Genomic DNA, 25207 nt, shown 5'->3' on the forward strand with positions numbered 1-25207 from the left:
AATCCTAATTACCCCCGGAAGTGCCTGAAATGAATGAGTTAAATCTTATATGAATGTAAGAATGAAGGACTTGGGTCATTCTTACATTCATATTATAGCGCCCTCTCTCATCCTTCTCTCATCTCTATAGCAGAATATCATGTATATGATTCAAAGAACGACCGAAGTCCATATGATTCAAAGAACGACCAAAGTCCATCACACAAAATGGCCGCTCCCCAATTAATGTAAATGTTAATTGTCATGATAATATATGTTCTAATTTCTATATACAATGTTGCCTTCCCATCACAGATAGATAGAATATTATTGGACAAATAAAAAGGATATGAATTTTTTTTTTTAAAGTTTACTCGAAATGGTCTTCCATGGACTTGGGTCGTTCTTATATTCAGATACCCATTTGTTTTGTTGTTTTTTTTTTTTTCTATTCGGAGATTTGCAATTAAGGTATGAATGATATTACTCATCCAAATTAGATAATTGTAGCCCACAAAATAAACGAGTGAAAATAAACATGTAGGAATTCTGCTTTTGAGAAAGAATGGGTTGACGTTAGGGGTCTGTGCATGTACACTGAATGAATGAGGACTTAAATTTCCGTGGTAACCACTAGTAAGGTATTATCAGATTAGTCTAAACCTTAGTACACTCACCAACAACATCCTATTCATTGTTATGGCAGTGTGTCGATGACACTGCTGGCTATTTATTAATTGATGTAGGTCTACGTATGTTATACGTCACAAAGCCAATGGTCATTTTGACAGGCAGTTAAGGAACTCGGGAGAAGGCATGGTAGGGAATAGTATTGGTGGAGATGAGAATTGGGCTTTTAGCTTTTTGCGAGATACCAAGAAAACACTTATGAAATAGTACAGAGCATACCATTTTAAGAGGAATTCAAAGTTTATTTGATGAAAAACAGGTTTGGAATGACTGAAACATCCAAAAACAAAGTAAAACAAAGCGATCGTAATAAAAGGTGGGTCTTACACTGATTATAGAATCGCTCTGTTTTGGATATCTCAGCCATTTGAAAACCAATTTTCATCAAATAAACGTTAAATTCCTCATGGAATTACATGCTCTTTCATATTTCATAAGAGGTTTTCTCATTATATCACACACAAAAAAAAATGTGTATAGAAACCTGAAATTAGGTCTCAACCAAAACTATACGATCCTTTTAATCGAGGAGGGTGATGCACTTTGCAACTTTTGTTCTTTCCACGTGACTGACACCGGGTGTAAAGTGACTCATTATTCAGTTGTAATTGTCCCTCGTCCGCCCATCAATTAATGCCCATTAATTTGACTCACAGTTGTGTTGTACCACTAACACCTTGCCTGTACTATAGAGTCTGGTGTTGACTAATGACTTCCAGATGGTGCAACGGGACTCTTCTATCGATTTAATTGTTTACTATTACATTTAATGGACATCATATATTAAGAAATGAGATTTCCACGAAATTATGCCAAACTTGATATATATTGTTTTGTGAATTGATTTCCGTCTAATGAATTTCCCGAACGAATTTCCCACTTGTTTACTACATGTGATGTAGTTGATTGAATTTTAGACGTTGATTGGCAATGAGAAATCCTTTCCTCAATCAATACACATCCCTGTATTCTACGTATTGCAACGTTTGAATACAAAGTATTCGTAGGGAGACAATCTTTGCTGGTAAATAGTATGTTCATATATTTGTAATTCGCATATGTATATATCATCATAATGTGTATGGGAGAATTATCAGAACATAAAAAGGAAAATATTGAGTAGTCTTCGGTATCCTTGTATTGAGAGTGAAATTCAATGAATGAATACTAATCAAAATTGAAGTTCGGGTAAATTAGATTACTTTCCTCCAGAATTAAAATTAAATCTGATAGTTTGCAATGCAAGTTTACCCAATAAATTGTGTGCAAGAATCTTCTCGTCAAGATACTTAAAACATTTTGGTATTTGATAGAATATGGCGGAAGAAAATCTGCTATAAGTACGCTAGATGTTCTCTTTGACTTAAAGGCATAATTTACCATTTGCAGATGAAAGCATTAGTGCTTTAAAATAGTTCTAAAATGTGAGTTAGGGATAGAAACAACCACTGTCAAAATTTGAGTCCGTATAATCGATGTTAAGTGTTGTTAAATACACGAAATGTGAACAATAGTTATAATAAAAATGTTTCCAGACTAAACCGTGTACAGTTACGGTTTATTGAGAAAAACCCTGATATCTCCTTATATTTTAGGTTTTATTGCAAATATTTCATATGGTAGGATGTTTTATGATACAACAGACCTACACATATGCATTAAATGTGATATCTTAAACATTTTTGAAATCACTGCTTCCAAAGGTAAACTGGACCTTTAATAGACTGAGTCGAGGGCAATTTGTTGGGAAAGCAGTTGGACTGTGAAAACAATTACAACACTCAGAGATTTGGAAGAAAAAAAACCAACACATATACAAGATAACCGTTTTCTTTGATATGCAACAGAGAGGTATGTAAAAGAGGAAACTTATATTTAGTTATGTATGTTAGTAATATTGTAATATATGTATGCATATTGTCCCGATAATTATGTGCATGACCAGTTTTAAATAGCCATCGTGTTTAGACAATCAAACATAATTATAGGATCATATGAAGCAATGCAGTACAGAGAATATTTATCTTGTCATAGCGGTATTGACTATCTGCCAAGTGAAAAAAAAAAAAGAAAGATTTACACTGTGTATTATATTCTTTTTCAAAGTTGATATTGTCAGTTTACAACAGTTGGTTAACCTGTTTGGAGTATTATGCTAGTAAGGAATGTAAAGAAAGAGGATTGTGTTCAACGGACCGTTATCAATCTGTCTGTCGTCTGCAGCCGACAAGAACTGATACGGCCTCTCGACGAGTGACGGGATCTCGTGAATTTGTTTTCGTCTGTCGACAATGATATCGTATTCGAGTTTTAAGGAACTCTCATTGTCACCATTACTCATCGGTTGGGACCTGGTGGTCACTGCTCTTAGGTCACGTGACCGCAGGGAAGCCAGCTGATGTCTTGTCTGCTGTTTAAAGGCACGGTCACGTTATACTAACAGTTTCAGTTTAGTCTATTTTCATATTTCTCAAAAGATAAACAAACTTTGTGGTAACACACAATACATAACATGCACAATACGCATCCCACAGAAATAAACAGTAAAAAGTGTAAATTAGGGGCAATGTGCTGATACAGCGTTGTATTGCAGATCCCAAAGAGTAGAGAGAGAGAGAGAGAGTATCATGAAGGAAACCTGCGAAAAGTTAAAGCGTGTAGAAATTGCAGGTTTCCAAAGACAATTTATAATGTAAGTTTTTAGCAGGATGGCGGTTGGAAATGATTTGAAACTGACCAAAACGAATATCCATCTGAAGTCACGACTAAAACAAAACAACCGTCTTCATGAGTTAAGTTGATAATTTCTCTTCAGCTGAGTAACTCCTTTTTCAACGCTGTGGTTTGATGCGTACAGTTAATGTAATAACATTAATTAGTTGTAAAAAAGGTGATATAACTATGACTCATAATCACATATAAGTTATGTCGGCAATGTTGACCTTACAAGCGCATTTTATTTTTTTGTTCTGCCTTTGCTATGAGTACGATTCTTGACGCTTCAGCTATGACATTGATATTCTGACATTGTATCTGAATGATTTTTATGTGGGTTTATTTTTTGAGTTACGATATCTAGTTGTATATTTTCACTTTCACTTGGCCTATTCATTTCTAAATAGAAATGAATAGGCCAACCCTGCAGGATAACAGATCTAGATAAATGAATAAATAAGAAAACTGATTAACAGATAAATAAACTTAAAAATAAATACAATTAACTGTTTCTGTAGATAGTTCAGGCCCCAAGATTTCACATGTGAAAGCCATATCAATGAAGGGATTTTGAACTCCGCCAAACCCTTTTTTTTTTTTTTTTTTAGACCTATCTATGGAAATTGGCCAGAGGGAGGAGGCCCGTTTGGTTGGAAAGGAAATAATGACGATATTAGTGGTTTGCAGGTCTAACCGATGATGTAGGCCTAACCATGGAGCTACTAACGTTGGGCTCCCCTAGCTAGTAGGTCTTCCTTGGTCTAGTCGGATGACGTAACTAGTCTGCATAACGTCCCCGCTTTGCTTGAAGATCACATTTTTGTTACATTTGAAATGGAGAAAGGGGAGCAATGCAGACAGAGAAAAAGAAAGAAAGAAAGAAAAAGAGAGAGAGGTGTTAGAAAAACAACATCTTCTGCAATATGACACCGAAATTTTTGCCTCAAGGAAAATGTAGCCTCAAAGCTGAAATGTCACTGTCGGCACCTCCATGCACATATTACAACTACATGAGGATCAGGCATGCTGTCAGGTGACCGTGTCTTGCTATTCGTTAGTGCAGTGTTCTCATTCTTACCCGAGACAAAAAAGAAAAGAAAAGAAAAACGACAACCGAAAAAAGGAAAAAAAAATATAGTGAAAGCATAACTATTTCCCACTTACCTCTTCAGATACAACCACACAGCATTACAATAAAGTACGATGTACTTGTGCTCTGTGGAATAACTCCAGGCATAAGTCCCCGTATATATGACTTGGTATCGAATCCTCGGACCCAGAAAGCACGGAGTAATAATGCGTCGCGGAGGACTTTGCGATATGCAGTTTATTGCAGTAAGTCGGATTTGCCTCAGGTATGGAATATTGATAAGATATCTTGGCATGACATTTGGAAGAATAATAATTCGGAAGACATTTCCTCATTATTTCGATCTTTCTCGAATCGTAAACATCTTTTTTTTTTTAATGAAAAAAAAAAAGGGACAAGGGCTTTCTCCGACTGCTGTTTTTGTTTTGGTATAGTTGATTTTGAAGGCGTTATTTCAGCCATACTCGCAATATCAAATGTCAAGTATGATCCATACATCTTTGTGTGATGGCAATATAAAAGTTCTCATACAGCAAAATATATACGTGTATAGATTTACATCCGGGTATCATTTGTCTTGTCCTGTTATCTATGAGGTGGTTGATGACACATTTTGTCATCATTTTCCCCTACCACACACCTCAATTTCCTTCAAATCGCCATCTTCTTCTTATTAACTATTTCTATTGCTTCGTTTTTCATTTTGTCACGACCCTTTCAGATCTGTGCATTCCAGTTAACCTCAGTTCAGTTCAGTTTCATTTATTGCTACTTTTTTTTTCCATTAAAGTGAAATGACGGTTAGTGTACATACAAACAGATATCTACATAGAATTCACAGTGTGATCACTATAGTCTTTGAATAAGAAAAAAAAAATGGAGTACATTTATTTCCAGTCAGTCTCACTTACATCTGATGAACATCATCGTTATCAGTTCCATGTTATTTCTCTATACCTATTTTGGGGGCTCCGTATTCTTCTCACCACCCTTCCTCTCCTCTCTGCCCCTCCCCCTCCATCCTGTCATCCTTTTCTTCTTCTCCTTCTCCTTCCCCTACTTCAGCGTCTTTGCCCACTTCCTCCTATCGGATACAGCTCTATCTTACTCCTCATCCTGTCTTTCCCCTCTCCTCCTCCTCTTCCTTCCCTCCTCCTCTCTCTCCTCCTCCTCTTCCTCGTATAGTCTTCTTCCTCCTCCTCCTCCTCCTCCTCCTCTTCCTCGTATAGTCTTCTTCCTCCTCCTCCTCCTCCTCCTCTTCCTCGTATAGTCTTCTTCTTCCTCCTCCTCCTCCTCCTCCTCTTCCTCGTATAGTCTTCTTCCTCCTCCCCTCCTCCTCCTCCTTCACCACCACCTCCTCCTCCTCCTCCTCTTACTCCTCCTCCTCTTCCTCTTCCTCCTCCCCCTCCTCCCCTCCACCTCCTCTTCTTCCTCCTCCTCCACCTTCACCTCCACCACCTCCTCCTCCTCTCCCTCCTCTTTTCCCCTCTCCTCCCCTCCTACTGCTCCTCTTACCTCCTCCCTTCCTCTTCCAATTCCTCCTCTTTCCATTTAACCAATTTGAATAATATATGTCTCCAGCAATCATGTCATAAACTAGACTTAAGTCTGTAATTTTAGAATTCTTTTTGGCCATAGTTTGCTCTTGATTGTTTTCACCTCGCCCTGAAATCAGCCTGTGATCACGTAGAGTGTGAGCCTCTCCTCTCGGGTCAGGTTGGCGAGGAGAAACTTTCTCCATCCCCCTGCCTTGGTCAACCATTCAATTAGTGTACAATACCCCTGAAAGCATCGTGTAGCTATACTGCAGAATGAAAACATACGAATCATCATAGTACTACAGACAAAATCTCATAATTTTCATTCGCCCTCAATCAGTTTCCTCCACGTTGTGTTTTTAGATTGCTCTGTGTGTTAGGAAAAGCACAGTATGTCAGTATTTTAGCTCAAACTTTGTGTAACTTTAGCAGAAAGGAAAAAGAAAGATCCGTGTATTCTGAATTTTCGTTACGATTTTGCATAACAGCGTAAAAGATTGCCTTCTTATCGCCTCTTTATCCAAAGAGGTGACGATTTTTGTAAATTGAACATTATTAGAGATGCGATATATGCGTAAAGTGATATAACGTACATAGTTAATATGAGGAGGTAGTGCAAACAGAACAGTGGTTTGACTAATCACAGTAGATTATGGCGCTAAAAGTGAAGTTGACATGAATTATCGGTGACATTTTAATGGACCACTCGAGTGTTGGGCAAACCATACCGGAGGGTGTCCACTGGCCACGCCGGTAAAACCCGCCATGGAAATATGACTGTTATGAATACGTCGTACATCTATTAGTTGTTGCTGTTGTATTTTTTATTTATCCTTTGACTAGGGGAGGCTGTTGGGTCGTATTCCAAGTCTGTGAGGACTTCAGTATCACGTAGGGAACGTAGGAAACGGGTTAAGCGATATCAAATCCCAAACTACATTTTCAATCCCTTTTTGTTCATGATGTTGGCTTCTTCTTTCTAGGAGGAAGTTAAAAATCTAAATCTGATCATACAACCATGGTCTATAGGTGGTTTGTGTCATGAAATAATGTCATTAACAATTTTTGAAGCCTTTTGCACTAAATTGCAGCTTCCGAAGGAGACGAAGGTTGCTGTCGGATTGAATTTGTGAACAGTTGAGTAGTATATTTCATTCAACCTGGCGTTTTTGTTTGTTTTTTTCTTCATTTGCTCTGCTCATAAATACTTTCCTGTTCTTCTTTGGGGTGATCACGGTAATAAATTCTGCGACGATTCGAACCGGTAACCTTGTTGTGTAGGGGCTAGTAAACATTATTGGAGACCCACTCTCCAATGCAAGCTCGGGCGCTCGCTGGTCATACTGCCTGTGATCACGCCAGTGGTTGTTTACTGATATTGTGTCACGGAGATAAAGGGTAAAGAAAGCATACATTGCATATTTATTGCCAATTTTTCGTAGAGTCGGCTTTTTCAAAGCCATCATGAATACAGCAATATGTTCTCGTCATATACGGAGAGCAGGAAACTGCTATGTGGGCGGATTTATGAGGAGATGTTTTGTGGACCACATATACCCGAGATCAGATTCTCCTATGAGTTATACCTTCGTATGACGCAACGATCGTGCTACCCTCGTCATTGGTTTGACACCTGGTAGCCTTGCGTTCAGTCGCTGACCAACATTAACTCCATACACTGCACGTTGCGCGCATTCAGCGTGGGATCGCGTATTACGGGTCTGCAGATGGTTGATTCAGGGAGGTGCTATAAGATTATAAGACCTCCCTGGTTGACTTTAAAAAAATGACACTCTTGTCTTGTTTCCACGAGAAAATGAGATAAACACACGCGATTAGCAAAGGAGCAAACACGAATGTACGAAATGCAAAACACAATCACAACAATTATTCTTGATATTAAGATAATACATTATAATCTAGTTATATCGCGTTCTATCCCAAATATAGCATACTGTTTATTACCTGGAACAGTATGTTAAGCAATGAAAGGATCAAACTAAAGGAAGAAGAAACCCCATATAAATAGATTCCTTGTTCTTATACTGTACTCAGTATTCAATCGACTATCAAGAGCTCTGTTTCACTGGATCCTCAGTCTTTATGTCATTATGGTAATCTTCAGCAGTCAAAATGAACATAAAGTGAATACAATCGAGTCAATATATCCACCATGCCTGACATATTATGATGGCTAAAATTCATTTCTTCTGCGCGCTCAACAACAACAACAACAACAACAACAACAACAACAACAACAACAACAACAACAACAACAACAACAACAGCAACAGCAGCAGCAGCAAAGCAATTAAATAGGTATCGTTTCAAATGGGGACTTTCAAGATGTCTACTTATAATCTGCTCAAGTTTAATCATATTCAAATGTGATCGGAATCTACTTTAATAAAGGGGTTCATTGAAGATTAATATGATGAGACTGTGAATAGAATTGATGCCTTGTAAGTCCCAATCTGATATGATCCCTACTCAAAATTCTTTTTTTTTTTGTAATTATAGTGTGAGAGAAATTGACAAAATCTCTGCGTAGTGTATGTGCTTGCATATTAATCTGTGTGTAGTGTCCGTGTGGTGTCGCTCTGACTATATGCATAGCGTCTTGAACAAGGCTGGCGAAGGCGCATTTTGTGAATTAACGACTGCACTTGAACGACTCTTCACACAGCACACATGTGACTGTGACCATGCACGGCAAGCAGGGGGCATTATAGAATTCTCGGAAGGGAAGAACGATCACAGTTCAGAGAGCTTTCCTTTTCGCGACAATCACAGCCGACCGCCGTGTGAGGTCATCCGTCGACGATCTCGAATCGCTGCCATAGGGAGCGGTAGCTATGACAACGCCTCTGCGGATTCCATCGCACCGTCTCACTTCAGTCATTTTTCATTGTGTTGTGCCTTTTTGGTTTCTTTCTTCTTTTGAGGTCTGATTCCCCTCGTACTTCTCTCTACCCATTGCTCTTTTTTGTTTAACTCGTTTGTTTTTATTTACTTTACTATTGTTCCGCAAGAGATTAAAAAGCCGAAAGGGACCCTCTTCATCGCGTTGTCAGATAGAGACACATCACAAACCCAGACAGACATGAACCTGTCGGCATACTTTATTTGGAATTATTCTTTTTCTAATGGCATTTTTTTTTTTTTACTTTTCGCTCGAATGCTGAAATTGTGTTATCCTAAGCAACCACAGAGTGTAAGACAAACTGTAGAGTAATAAAAAAAAAAAAAATAGACGAAGATTTTTTTGTTGGTTATTGCAGATAGTATTAGGTCTCAATGGTAACGCATCTGTATGATGTAATGTGACATTGTGGTGTATACACATTACATGGCATTAAAACACACCATATTGACAATCATTTTACCATGTACTGCTTTATGTTATATTTTACCCGAGGCTACTTGTATTTCGTCATCATGAAATTTCAGTTAAAGATCAAGAAAGAGTGACACATGGTCTAGAATCAACAGGTGACTGTACAGTTTACCATTACTCTTTCACATTTTCATTGCGATTACTTCAACATTTCATCTTTAGATAATGATAGCAAGATTTGATTTTATTTTCTCAGTTTCCAGTCCATTGTTAACGAAATCATCATGTCTTGATGAAACTGAACAAGCCCTGGTTTAAAACCCACTTAATTTCCGTGATTACTGTCACTGGAGTTAAACCTGATATCAAAATAGGGGCCTTCACGTTGTGATCAAAATTCCCCCTTTTCTCTCCTCCTCTCCCTCCCACACTACCACACCCCTCCTCGTTTACCCCCAATCCCTCTTCCCGTGTTCCCTCTTCTCGTGCCCCACCCCGTCATCAATTTTTCTCACGTTCACCCCGGGACCCTTGCACAATATAAACGCCGGCAACATGCGTAATACAAACAACAGATTGTTGATATTCGGTGTCGTTTCTGTCGATCGATGACCGATACTGTTTCGATGGCATATATAGAATTCGGCGCACAAAGTTATACCATAGAGCTCCATGATTATACCGCTCTCGCTCATCATGTACCGTGACTTATCGACACACTCTGTCTCTTAATCTCCGTCGTTTTTCCTTCTTCTCTCTCATTCTTTTCCTTTCTTTCATTCTTCCTCTTTCTATGTCTACAAAATATCCATTGTAGAGAGAGCAGAATATTCAACGTAATATATACTAGATAGCGTAGATGGTACTGCATGAGAAGTGAATGCTCGTAGACATGCAACTTCATAACTCGTATCTTTCAAACGGAGGTCCCGAGTTCAAGTCCTGCTAAGTGCTTACGTCCTTGGACGAGATGTTTCTTCCCACAATGTCCCTCTTGACCCACGTGTACAGATGGATGCCTGGTGATGGGGTAATGATAATAGCAGGGCCGTCTGGAAGAACATTGCACATTCTCTGAAGAGGCTACCCTTGGTAAATGAGACTATAATGGTTGTTGATATGATGATTTTTTTTGTTAAGGTTATTATTATGATTATGATTATGATGATGATGATGATGATGATAATGATGATGATGATTGTTATTATTGTTATTATTATTATTATTATTATTGTCATTATTATTATTGACATTGTTATTATTACTGTTATTTTTCACCCATTCCCTACGGGAGCCTGGTTTAACTTAAGTCTATGAGGATTTCAGAATTCAGAATGGAAAGGTTATTTTTATCCCCATTCATAACTCCATTTCACGTTCAGACGTTTGTAAGACACATTTAAACATTCTATTGATTTGATCATGTATAACGAAACATGCAATGCACCTGTTGCAGGCAGTAGCCACGCAAAATAGATCGAAACCCAGCATATGTTCTCCCTTGCGATATTTTGATATCACGAGAGACATTTGCCCTGGTCCCATCGGTTTTCCCTTGGCAGTAGATTGACTCAACTTGAGAGGTTCGTTATAATGCATTGATCAAAGGGCCCAAGGGTACATGACTTGACAAGTCGAAGAGTCTTGTATTGAGACTAATTGGTGTCCCAAAATAAGAGTATGGTTTCTCCGGCTGTGATTTCTTTGCATGGGAAAGGTTTATATCCACGCAGAAGGATAACAAGCTGCCTTCGCTTATATTAAAGTGGACGACAATCCAAATACAAAGTTCATGCGAAGGAGGCTTTGTTTATCATTTTTTCGTATGACGTCATACAGGCTGCCTAGTCTCAGATTCTGCAGACGTCAATCTTTCTGTCTTGCACAAAAATAGAAAACATTCAGTTTAGGAATATCTGGGATAAGTTCTGTCATCTTACTATTCCCACTGACAACAGGAGAGGCACGTTTATATGCACAATGCACTGAAATTAATGCTATCCCTGTTTCGATGTTGGTATGACTACTATAAACGAGTTTCAACTCGTTTTATTCATCGATTCAATTGTTAATTTACTGTTGAACATGATTCATAAACATTCTTAAGGCCACGATATTCATCGTTGCGTTAGTTTTCAAATCCTATAAATTGCTCCTCATCACATTTTCTGATTATTAAGTCAAAGATGATTAAACAGAGGCGTATCTGGAAAAAAAAAAATACCTCTCCGTACTCTTCCTGCCATTCCTTTTCCCTCAATTCCATTTCCCGCCATTAATTCCGTCATGTTAGAAAGAATTCCCCAGTTTCTTTTCTCAGCTGTTTTCTTCCCTTTATCCACCCCTTCCACCGCCTCTGAAGTGATTTCCCTGTTCGAATGTGTGGCTGTGATGTTGACTGTAAGAGTCATTAATGTTGCCGGCCATACCACAGCGTAATTAGGTTCAGTTGGTCACGTGAGATGAGGCCTAGCTGCATCCAGACGGAAAAGGCACTCGAGATAACGATCAGGTATCCATTCGCTTCTGCGATGGGCGTTGTGCATTTTTCCGTTTGATTTGTAGGAATGTTTTTTTTTTCTCTCTCACACATCTAGTTGAATCAGGGAAAGATATGGGTATACTGAATGAGCATCTTGTAGGTATATGTGTAACTATAAGGAGAAAAAGTTAAAAACCCGAAAGGATGAAGAAAGAGGACGGGCAGGTATTGCCAGGTGCTCATTTTTAAACCTCGGTTGAGAGGGGTATCGTGGGTGAGAGAACATTTTCACTTGCTTGGCCGGACTCAAACTCTCGACCTCTTGTTCAAAGTGCAGTCTTATCCACTATGTTACAGTGCATTCCATAGGTATAGTATGTCTGTTTTCTTAGACAAACGAATTTACTCGTAGCGTGATTTAGGAAGGAATCTCTTCGTCATTGATTTGCGTTTATACTCTTTTTGTACGGCTTCCTTGCAGCCTAAACATGGTTTCATTAATTTGTTTGTTTTCATTTTCAATCTGCAAGATAGCTTCATAGCTCATATTCAGGTGCATCTGCTGGTCTTCCATGGGGTTTTGTTGTGTGTACTTTGGGCGGACCACTTCATCGGGTTATATGTTAGTGCAGTGGTTTGGCTCAGTCGGTAGCACGTCTGCCTCCGGATCCAAAGGACCCAGGTTCGATTCCCCAGTCTAACTGAGCAATGTTGTGTGTAATCATACTGTCCCTTCTCAGAGGCAAAACACCCTGTCCCTCAGATAGGACATAAAATGGAGGTCCCGTGTGTTAGAGTCACAACTCATGCATGTAATAAGATTTGGCTTCATTCACTCAAAAAAAAAAAAAAATGCTGCAAATCCATCGAGTCGGGTCTTCTTATCACAGCTCTTCATTTATTGGAACCTGCCTCTCTTGAATTTCGCACTATTTTCATTCTGCTTTGCGCTGAATTTCATCTTACTGTATGGTAAGGCTTGACGCGCCTTTCAAGTTTCGAAGGTCTACTCTTCCATCGAATCCTGCCTTTTTTACAATCTCTGGGGCACTACGGGAAATTTATGTAGAAGTCTTTAAGATTATTTTGTCATCTTCGCACTTGTCCTTTTTCTTGTCCCACGAAAGTGGATCCTTGAAGTACGAGGACGGGAAACTCGCTGACACGTGACCCAGCTTCGTGTTCTGTCCATAATTACAAACGTTGTGCTGTGCCGTTAGGCATGAGCATGTGCTAATGATCAGGAAGCAAAATGTCTGGGATTTGTGTAGGGCGTTGGTGTACTTCATCCATGCCGCTTGTCTTTTATCAGGGAGGTGGGAAGCTCAAGGCACCCGCGGCTGCACTTGTGCTGAATACATGAGATAAATTGCCAGGGCATGTTAGCGCGAAGTGTTCACAGCCCTGTGTGGCGACATGTTGTATGTACCCCATCGGTCTTGGTTTCGAGGGTCTATCGTTATTCTAGAGAATGACATGATCGGTTGGTTTATACCACATCTGCACTGGCAACTCTGATTCATCATTATTGTGTCATAATTTTGATTGATATTTGACATGGAATGACACCACGTGATGAACAGGAGTACCACCACGTAATAGTGAGAGATTTGAACCATGGGTGTGAAGTGTGCTAGTAATTTTGCAAACAGCCAATCGTCCATCTCAATACACCACCATGACGATACGCCAACTGTCCTCTACACCCTTCAGTGCCCTCCCCCAGACAGTAAGGAATATTATCAAACTCTCGAGATCTCATCCGGGGAGATTGGGATACTAGGTCTTTGACCTTGAGAGAGGGCGCCGAGAAGTCGTGCAGGGACGTTCACCATGTTGTCAGTCACTTCCATGTGCAGGGGCTACAACTTGGCGGTGGTTTAGGTCACGAACAGAAATAGCGCCAAGGGTGACTAAAAAGTGACACATAATGTCTAGCGAACGCATCATAACACTGGCTTCGTGGTCACTGACTTAGCCTACATCGTCTGCACGAGATGTAAGATTCCATGTTGTCTTCTTACAAGCAGATGAGCAGAGAAATAACAGAGCTGTCGTCAAGCCCGGAGCGAATTGAATAATAGCGAATCTCAAAACAAGCTGTTGCCACGACTTTATTAATTTAATGCCCCAAATTTCCTTCACAAGCACATGAACCCTGGTAAAGGAAACATGAGAACTTTTCTTCCGGGATGACGTCATCCTCAGGTCTACAGAGTTTCCCAACATTATATCACACCCTTAAAGGGTGACTAATAATCATAATCAAGCCGTTCAATAATACGGACCAAAGAGTGTCCTTTGTCGCGCTCATTGCCGAAGTGTGAGATGGTACCTGTATACACCTGTCAATTCGTTACCTCAGTGATGATAAAAACCACAATTATCATGATGATAATTATCATTAGTTGTCAATCCCCATCGTCGTCACCAATGCCTCATCATGAATGTCATAATGAAATAGTGAAAAAAAAAAGAAGAAAAACAATGAAAAAGACCTTTAAAGCTGCGTTGGTCGAGATTTATGAGAGAACGGAACGAGAGCCGAGATCTTTGTCACGTTCGCTCAAACATACCGCTGCAGCCTATTAAACAATGGAACTCGTAGACTAAACACACCTCACACGCTGACATAATCGAAGCTCGGATGAAAGTCCCCCATCCCCCCCCCCCCCCCCTCTCTCTCTCTCTCTCTCTCTCCCTCTCTCTCTCTATAATTCTCCGGCTCTTACACACCCTCTTCCTCTCTTAACTCACATACATACAGGCAAAACAAACAGCAAGGCTCACTCACCCACTTTCATCTTGGTCATCATTCTCTTGTCATCACGTTGCCCCCTGCTGTATGTTTTTATCAAGAGGGCGTTCTTCATTTTTTGTTCCGAGACATTTGCGCAACTGTGATTCTTTTATTCATGTGTTATTATGTGCATGATAATCAATTCGTTATCATCCGCCGCCCTTAATAAATACAACAGACAAAAACAACAACGACAACAGCAACATCATCGTCATCATCATCAACAACAACAACAACATGGAACAACAACATCAACAACAACAACAACAACAACAACATCTTCTAAATCGCACAAGACTATGTATACTTCATGGCTATTATTACAGTAAAAACTGCTTGCAATTTTTTAGGGTTACCGGATTGAAATCCACGCTCTCATCTCTCTGTGTCAAAAAACCAGCCGAGTCTGAGATTTGTATAGATAATAACAAGATGAAATCTGGGAGTTTCTACTATTCATATGAAATCATGCGCCTATACGTAGTCTTATTAGATGATATTTTTGCGTCTGTTTATTCTTTCACTCGAACGATGTAAAATAATAATATATTATAAACTTTCTCGTTGTTTTGATACAATTTAATGACTAAAACAACGATTGAAATGACGACTATAACTAAAACAATAACAGCAATAACAGCAATGTTAATGTTGGTAATGATGGCGAATTATCGTTAGAAAAAGAAGAAAACTAAGATGGAAATGTATTGCGTTAGTAACAGGGAGGAAGTGGATAAACTAAAGTGAGCTGTACTGAATTGATCACGTGGATGAGAAGCATCCAGGGAACGTGGTGTGAGGGCGTGAATGATTGTTTTTACGTCCCGTCAAACTCTACGAGACGGAGATTCTCCGGATTGCTTTTTCAGCATGTCGGGGAAAAATAACTGCGGGCCGACATTGATGCGTAGCCTGGGTGTCTGGTAATCACATCGGAGGATTCTCGTACTTGACCTGTTGCAGCTCCTCCACAAACTCTTCCTCGACCTCTTCTCAGCCGCTCATCGCTTCTCCATTCTTAATCTTTCATCGTCTTTTCTCTTTTTTGTATTATTCCATCCTCTTCTAACTTTCCTTTCGTGTCACGTAATTGGGCGTATTATTCTGTCTTTTATTGTTTGTTTCATTTTCAGCCTAATCTGTGTCTTCTTTGTCTTGAGTCGTGCGTATATGATTATAACTCTCTTTGCTTCCATAATTAGGCCTATATATTCTATGCAAATATAATTTTTTACGTTAGATCTATGTTATTTGCTTGTTTGCTTATGTTTCTACCTCTTTCTCGTTTTCTTCATCTTCTTCTCATTATTATTATTATCATTATCATAATTATGATTGTGTTGTTGCCGCTATAATTATAACTATTATCGTCATCATCATTACTATAACGGTAGGAGAAGTAGAAGAAGTATTGTTGTTATTATTATTCCATTACAGTTATTTTTTCGTCATTATTATTACGCTCAATACGTTGCTAACAAATGAATGACCAGGTAAAAAACTAAAATATGATCAAAATAGATTCTCTATATTTCGATGATATTGAGGGAACAGTATCGTCTCGTGCATTTTACTTGACTAAACAGAACCGATAGCAGAACTTCGTTTTGCCTTTACGCGTAAATGACACAGACAAACGGCAGTTGTTGATGGAGACCGACTTCGATGATCGAATCACCAACGAAATGCGTTCTGTCAATGAACCATAATCGGGTTCCCCTATCTGCATAATACTCTGTGCATGTAATTAACTTTCCGGTGTGTATGGTTGTCAACAAACTATAATATTAATCTAGCTGCTCTGAGCAATCTAGAATAGTTTGCACGATCAATATCTCGAAATAAAAAAGTGTAATATCTTTTCAGCCATGCGGTTACTTACATAATCTTACATGGCTTCGTCGGCTTTCAGCAAAATTTGAATTTTATCGCTGTTAATTGTGCTGCTCTGCAGAACGAAGAAACTCAGGCTCACATTTTTACCAGCTTGTCTTTTACATGGGCCATTCTTTTCCATAAAACAATGATTTAGATGAATTATTTCACTAGTCATTAAATAAAGTTGTTGTTTTTTTCACTTTGTATAGAGTCCAGCTCAACATGAGCTCGTACTTTTAAACTATTCACCTAATTTCATATTGATGTGCGGCTTCACGTGCGGCGAAATCCCACTGCAGCTTAATATAGCAACGCAATCACGTATTTCATCAGCAAATTAAGCGCTAATTGGCAACTAATTAGCGAAATGATCCGAGAACCAAATCCTAATCGAATATGACAAGATGTATAACGGTGATACTGTCAAAAGGACATAAAAAACGACAAATCTATGAATGCAGCAGAAATATCCACCCAGAAAGAAGAGAAGAGTAATCTGCTGGCATGTTTGCATGATAATTATTAATTTGATAACCACGTGACAGTGATTCCATGTAAGAAATGTCGTATTAGGTTTCATTTGCAAGGGAGTTTTTTTTTTTTCGTTATTATGTTTGTTTTATATCGGCCGCCTAAGGAAGTTTAAAGGAAGTACATAGGAACCATCGTGTGGTCGTTCGGTAGGTTTGTTGAAAATGTTGCGAATCGGATAGTATTTCTTCAGTCTTCATGGTCTTGAAGCGACATAAAACAAAATTTGACACACATGTTGAACTCGATGTAAAGTTGTGCAAGACACGTATTTCCACAGAAGAGGAGAGGGCAATGGCATGAAAACAGCGCACTTCGGCCTCAAAACGAGGCAAATGGTTTGGAATCCAACTACCTCTCCCGCTTTCAAGCGATTTATAAAACATTTTTGCAAATACGTTGGTTTTTATGTAAAGTCGTGCGAGACATTTGTGAAGAGTACTGGAAAGTGCGTTGCCTCGTACAGGGTATTATGGCCTCAATGGGGGGGGGGGGGGGGGGGGCAGGAAATAATAGTGTAATAGTGTGATTATAATGCCGTGCAGGACCATTATTCTTTTTCTAAGAAGTGGAAGTGGATTTCCATACTAGTAACCGTGTATTATGTACTCCAAATCAAGAAAAAAACAACCCCTTTGCAAATGCATCTTTTTCTCCAGTTTTCAGTTATTCAAATCAAATTTGGTACACTAAATCGTTGAACGACGATGCAGTAAGTTTCAAGAGTAGCGGGAAGTAAGCTGTCATGGTATTAGCACGTCAGTTACTGGGTATTATTTTCGGCAGTGTACCAGTGCAGAACTACGTATCAGTCGAGGGGTAGCTCTCCTGTGACATGTCTTTTTTTTCCCCCCTCTACACGAGCTTTGCTTCGTGTCGAGTGGAATAGCGCCCTCTTTTGAAGAACTAAATTGATTGGGCAAACTTCAGTGGGCAGAGCGGTCTTCTGTATCAATCAAGTTATGGTAATACAATAACTCCACACCATTTTTCAAGCCATAAATATGGAATGAAGAGATAGGAGGTGACTGCTGACATGAAAACTCGTACATGGCAGTACTTCAGTTGAAAAAGAAACAAAGTGAGTGTAAAGATAGCTCCGAGGTGTAAAATTTCAGTTCAAGCTTTATAACAAGCAGGCTCGTCAAACTAAATGAAAAACGTGTGTTTTCTGTAATAGTATAGTTTCAAGATGACTTGAACCAAAACTGCAAAAACTCCAAAACTCCAAAACCAAAACTAGTTTGTGTGACACTATCATTTGCATTTGTTTTTTGTTGTTGTTATTTTTTTTTACGTGTATTTCTGCTATTTCCCCCGAATAGTTAACAAAAATCAAACGACAACAGCAACAGGAAAACTTTTTTTTGATCGCAAAACGGGTTGAGCGCCATTTTTAAACATTTTCCAGTAAGCCCGATATCAGATAGAGCAAAGGAAAATCTTTCCAATTATACCTCATTTTCTTTTTGCATATCAAGTATAATCATATTCTTAAAGTTATGATTAAAAATAATACCATTTCTTTTTGGATTTCTGTCAATCTCAACATCTCAAATTCAAAAGAATGTACAGATTGTAGATAACTCGTTTTGCAGTTAAAGTGTTTTTCTACTCTGAAAGTTTCTTTTGGGGTTTTTTTTTGTTTTTTGTGTGTGTTTATTTCCCCCTCCAGACTTTCACCTCTCCACCCCATCCCTAGTGGACAGGTAGACCAACATAACAACTTCAGTGAATTAGTTCTGTTTGGCTGTAAGGAAAAGGAAACTGCAAAATGATTATGCATGTATTTCGGCGTAAGAGGACGCCTGTAAAATCTAAAAAAAAAAAGTAACTTTCATGTGTAAATCGTAGGATGGGCTACATGACAAAACTCAACTGTGTGAACATGCAATAACATCCAGTCCTCCCTCTGGATTTGATAATTACCTGAAAAAGATTTAAAAAGGGGGGTATTTAAAGGTTTCGTGGATATACGGTGTCTACAGAATTGAATGAAAAAACAAAATAAGGAGGAAGAAGGAGGAAAAGAAACCGCTGATGAAAATGTTTCGTCTTCATTAGACATCTGCATTTTTTTTTGAATTTTTGAAAGTCATAACACATGCCATTAGTATCCGAAGACACTTGCATATATGATTATATCATACACATAAAGAGACTACTACTGACAACTTTGCTGATCTGCAAAGCGGTTTGCCATACAGTTTTATCACTCAGCAAGAGGGTGTGCAATTTAGTTAGAATAGAGAGGAGAAAGAGAAAAGGAAGGACAGGCATGTGAAGGAGAGGAGCGAGGAAGAGAGAGAGTGTGAGAGGGAAAGAAAGAGAGAAAGGGAGAGATAGATGAAAAAAGGGAGAGAAGGAGAGAGAGGAAGTAGATGATTTATTGGTTGTGACGCGGATCTTCTTCAAGCACTTGTGTCTCACTTCCGGTGACATGTTCCTTGGATGAGAGCTTCAATTATTTGGCATTATTCAACTTTATTTAACGCCACCTTCAATGGGAATTGTTCTTTGTGATTGCAAGCAGAACAATTGTTTCTTTTTGGCGCGCTTCGTGGAGATTTTTTTCCCTCTTTTTTTTTTTTTTTTTTTCACAGCCAAACAATTCCACACGGACATGATGCCACTAAACAGCTTGCCTGACATTTGTGATTCCATGGGATCTTGTCATATTATTTGGGGCACTCAGGTGGTTCTACTAGTTTAGATAACAAACTGAAGGATGGGGTAAAATGTTATGACGCATATAGGAAATGGGTCGATTTAATGATTCGAAAAAGGAAAACCTGAAGGGAGATGAGTAAAGAAAAAAGAAAAGAAAAGAACGGTATGACAATGATAGGGTTATGTGGAAAGGAAGAACGATGAGGAGAATATATTGAGTAAGAAAAGGAAGATTTAAGAAAATACTTTCTTAATTCCTTAGCTTGAAATGAGGGACTAATTCAAAATTTGATTGAAAATTTAATGTAATACTGAGATTTAGAGCAATTAGAATTAGAATCTATTTTGTCAGTCTAATTTTGGATTTGCCCCAAACAACAATGTTATAGATTAATTTCCACTCCAAAGAATTTAGAGAGTAGGAAGAGAAGGAATAAATAGTAGAAACGAGTGGAGATTGAATGAATGAAATTAGATAGAAGATGAACGGAAAAGAAATAGAACGAACAAATCAAAAGGAAGGAAGCGAAGATGAAGAATGGCAAAGACGAAGGAGAAGAAAAAACAATGACGAGAAGATTGAAAGGACATTTGAAGTGGTGGTCCAGAAATAGGAAGAAATGGAAACGATATAAACACTGCGTGTAAAAGATTAAAAGCTTATGGGTAAAAAAGAGGAACGACTTAAACTCATGAAGTCGAACAGTTGATGAAACCGGATACTGATGCATCGTGTTTCTAATTGGACACGCGCTCGCAAGTTGCCCACCACTTGACAGTTACCCTTTACGTTTACTCGGCACCGTGACCTATTTCAGTGGACGCCCTGTCTGGGGTTACCTCCTTTGGCACCATAATGCTATACCCCGCTAGGGAGGAGGCACTGGTACGGTGTCAACTGGTCAGATGTTGATTGACATTTAAACCAAAGTGTAGTTGCGTGAAGACTGAATGATGTGTCTATAACATCATCTAACCCACTACATCTAAAGTATGCAACAGGAAAGGGTCTTTCTATATCTCTCTCTGGTTTTTTTTTTTTTAACTGAATAAAAAAAATAACCTTCAACAAATATTGAGCAATGTATGATTTCTACAATATAGAGCACCTTGCTGTCTCCCACATTTTTAGTAATAATGATGACAATGATTAACAAACATCATATGGCCACAATGATTTTAATTTTCGGTCCGTCAGCACAATTATATGTATGTAGATTAACATGTAGATTAACAATACGCATCTGTTCCCCTAGAGTGAATATTCAATTTGAATAAACGTGGTCGGCAATATGGAGCTCCGAGCAAGTACAGTACAGCTAAGTGGCAATATAGAATCAAATAATTTCTCCAATCAGCATAGATGCGGTTCCAATAATGTTCGTTATTGGTTTAAGTAGATAAAGAGTAGAAGTAATCAACACAGACACACTTTTACACACAAACACACACAGACGCACATGCATGCACACTCACAGACACACGAACACACGCACACACACACACCTGCACCAAACACGCACGCACACACACACACATACAGACACACCTGCAACCAATCACACGCACGCACACACACATAAGCCCACAGTCGATGAAAAATGACAAAACACTGCAATCGATTGGCAGACTTGCTGGATTCTATGCAGTCTTCGTTTACAGCAGCTGAAATAAGTGTCAAATTATGCCCTCCTTCATGTGTTGTTACCATGTGGTCAAACTGAAAGTGGTATATCTTTATTTATGTATTCATTTAGTTATTTATTCAATCAATTATTTATTCAAGTATTCATTATGTCTTTATGCATGTATTAGGCCCTAACAGTGTATCATAATTATCATTATTTGTTCTTGTATATTTTCATGTGTATACTAATTTATTTATTCATTCATTTTTGTATCTATGTTTTTATTTGTATTTATTTATCTATTTTATTTTGATTATTTATGTATTCATTCATGAATTTATTTGATTATTCATGCATTCATTTATCAATTCTTTTACTCTTTTGCTGTTACAGGTCAGAGGTTTTCATTGTTTAGTAGAGAGAGGGGGGGGGGGGTAGGCCTAACGAAGCAGCTCTCAACAACAGGTGGAAGTCTGCGGGTGAATAATAGAACCCTTAGGTATCCACGGCACTGATACATACTGAAGCATCATCCTTCTGAACCTATTACAGAATTAGATTAATGTCCATTATGTGACATCGCATAGATAATGAATTAATCACATCCTCCCCCTTGACCGGAAGACGCCCTAAGAACCCAATTAATTGAACTATACCTACAGCAACATTTCATTTCGTATCTGGCAGTCCCGCAGGCCATAATTCTATGTTGTAGATTTGACAGGCATTTAGCCAACGTCACAATAGTAGGGTGATTGACTATTGAGGTCGGAAATGTTTCCCTGACTCATTCGTACATTGAAAACTCGCCACCATGATAGACCACAGATGAACAGACAACGCAACACGAATACAAAGACATTGTAGCTAAAGAGTGTACCAACGCTAAGGGGGGTTCGACTGAGCCCCCTATTCTGTACCTATAGTGCCTTAGCCAGACAGGTATGGTGTTGCTGGTGACCCGTTTACGCCCTCCTGACCCGGTAGAATATGTCTCCTTCCTCTGTCCTGCCACTGTCAAGGTACCCTTTATCACCCTGCCCCGCAGAGCCGCACCCCCTTTTCGTGTCCTGATCAATATTCGCCTTGAAATCTGCCCCTCTCCCCTTGTCTAGAGAAAGGCTGGGGGACTGTCCAACTGGGTTAGGGTCTGGCGACGTGTGTTCAAATGCTATTAGTCACACTTTTACTCGGCTTCCTTCGTATACCCTTGTAAAGCTGTCAAAGTTGAGATTTCAAAAATAGTGCCACTATTTCAGCCAGTATCTGAGAAGAAGGGAGTAAAGCTATCGCCATGCGAAATATCTCTGGCATGTAGCCTCAAGCTTGTTCGCATTCTTTGTACTTCTTGCTTCTTCACAAGTCATGGATATCAATGTACCCGTTGCCTTATGTTTTGGATACATTATTAGACAGCATCTGTTTTCTGAGAGGCATTGATCACCCATTATTTGAACGCTGGAATTTATTTGCTGGGCAAGTGTACTTTCGGCTGTTTAAAATCAAATCTTGTGTGTGAATCTGTGTGTGTCATGTGTGGAACGCGGAAGAACAATAATAGTAAGACGCTGGGCCCTACTCGCTTGTGCTGTATAATGCCTACGACTGATATGTCCTGTGGATTAACTTGGAAACTTCGACTGAATTGTTTGAGTGAAGTGGTGACGAAAACTTGGTTTCCACTCCCTGCTTCGGAAACCATCTTCACTCATCTTCTCTTCCCAAGGCTTGTGTGTTCATCATCCCGATCCTACCGGTGGTTAGCCCGGTAAGACATCCTCCGTTTGACATTTCCAGTCTTACCAGTGCTTACCGACTTCGTTGAATGCCAAGGATATTTGCGGAGGAACTGTGTGGAAAAAGAGGCGTTTGCTTTACTTTGTTCAGGTATTCAGCCGACAATTTCTGGTTACCCAGTGAAGCCTCCATTTATTTTTAGAACCGAAGACAATGTCATGATTTGTGTTTAAATGTAGGGCCTACACAATATCACACTAATGTGCAATGGATGTTAGGGTAACAGTCTTACCTTTGTTAGAACGTGATAGTGTTCAGGTTGTATATTGTGTCCCAATAGTTGATGTCAGCTGATGGAAATTATTATTTTTTTTTTAATCCTTGGTGATCTAATGCATTATGGCGGATATCAAAGATGATAGTTGTCTTGACAATGCGTTTGCATTTACTGCTATTTGAATTATTTTGTAGGAGCTTATATTATCTCTTTAATTTCTTGTTTCTGTCTGTCTGTCTGTCTGTCTGTCTTCTACTTCAAACACTGTCTTAACATGTGTTTTGCAATATGTATAGGGCAGGGTTGACATGGATTTATGTAGTACGTTACAAAGAAAGCAAAAGCAGAAGAATGTTAGGGCGGAGGAGGAGGAGAAAAGAAGGGAGATGCTTAATACGAATCGCCAGTAGTGATACTAAATAACAATGTATGTATGTGATTTTTTTTTGAGTGATAACAGGGGTTTTTTCTCTATATTTCGGGGCTATATTTTTTTGCAAATTCTCAATGCAACATATCTACGATAATGTGAAATTGTTTCGTGTGTTGGATGTTTGGGTAATATGACCTTTTCTACCATGCTTACCATGTGATCAGCAATGCTGAGAAGTCCTATTCTTCATTTCAAAAGTACACACACACAAAACAAAAACACAAACATAAACACAAACGCAAACACACACACAAACATAAACACAAACACAAACAAACGCGAACACAAACGCATCAAATAATCATAGTATAATTCTAGCTTGAGGTAAGACCAGCTTCTCTATAACTGAAAAGAAAATCGAAATTACCATATTTGCCTGTAAATTTATTTTCAGTTGTGATTTCTAAGCACGTGGCACCTGCTCATAAGCCTGAAATTTAAGCTTTTCCTCCTATTCTGATCATGGTGTTCCATCCTTCACGTACGTTATACTGTAATGGAAAATAAGACGCGAGAAACAACTCAAATAACGAGAGGAATCAGTCTGCTAGTGTCATGAACACCAGTTCGTTGAACCTGCTGGGGCGTTGTGGCCGTCATCGAATGTCGAGTTTATATTTCATGGCTTGTCTCTTTGTCGATAGAAATCTCATCAAGGCGAACTAAAAGGAAGAAGAAAAAACATGTGAAGTGAAAGCTGTATTGTAATCTAGCGAATGAGGGACTCTCATTCATTTCGTGTGTCAGTGTCCTGTGTGTGTATACCACAAACTCAACGATGCGAAGAAGGGGGAATGTGGTGGGGGTTTAAAGTTGTTTACAATAATATGCTGCTGTGTCCACGTTGGTTAAGATGTTTGGTTCTAAAATGCGCCATGTCCAATGTGCGGAATTGGCCGCAAGGCTTGTCTACCAGGATTTGAGAAGTCGGTGCGCCGAGAAGCACTGAACCAGAAATAATAATTTGAATACTGCTTTATTTCATATCTTGGTTTTGCAATCTTTAAAGTGTAGAGGACGGATATTCAAGTTTACAGTTTAAAGGGAAAGTACAGTGAGATGTTACATTGCTTTACATGAAAGCAGAACAATCAGAGTCGTAGATAAGTAAAAAAAAATGGTGAAAAATCAAACACATATCAAACGTTATAAACTGATATAGTTTAGAGAGTAAGATAATATCGGCAGCTCTGCATGACGTAGGTATTGAGCAACTCTCCATTTGTTTTGCAAACCCTTCACACAATTTCACTAATTTTTATTTTTCGAACATATTTTTGGCACAGGCAGAACTCATCCGCTGAGGAGGACCTGCAAAAACGTATTAAAAATCAGAAGATTTTTTTTTCTCTCTACAGAGAAAGATAGAAATTTATGAATTTTTGTATGCAAACGAAATAGAAAGCTGCTCAACATCTATAT

The 25207-nt window shown here is 38.8% G+C and overlaps 1 protein-coding gene across 1 annotated transcript in view; it reads left to right on the plus strand.

Moving 5' to 3' along the window:
- Nucleotides 1–25207, plus strand: part of LOC140240200 (uncharacterized) — a 135380-nt gene that overhangs the window by 20394 nt on the left and 89779 nt on the right. The gene's annotated exons all lie outside the window — the stretch shown is intronic.

This window comes from Diadema setosum, chromosome 16, assembly GCF_964275005.1.
Source record: "Diadema setosum chromosome 16, eeDiaSeto1, whole genome shotgun sequence".
Lineage (NCBI taxonomy): Eukaryota > Metazoa > Echinodermata > Echinoidea > Diadematoida > Diadematidae > Diadema > Diadema setosum.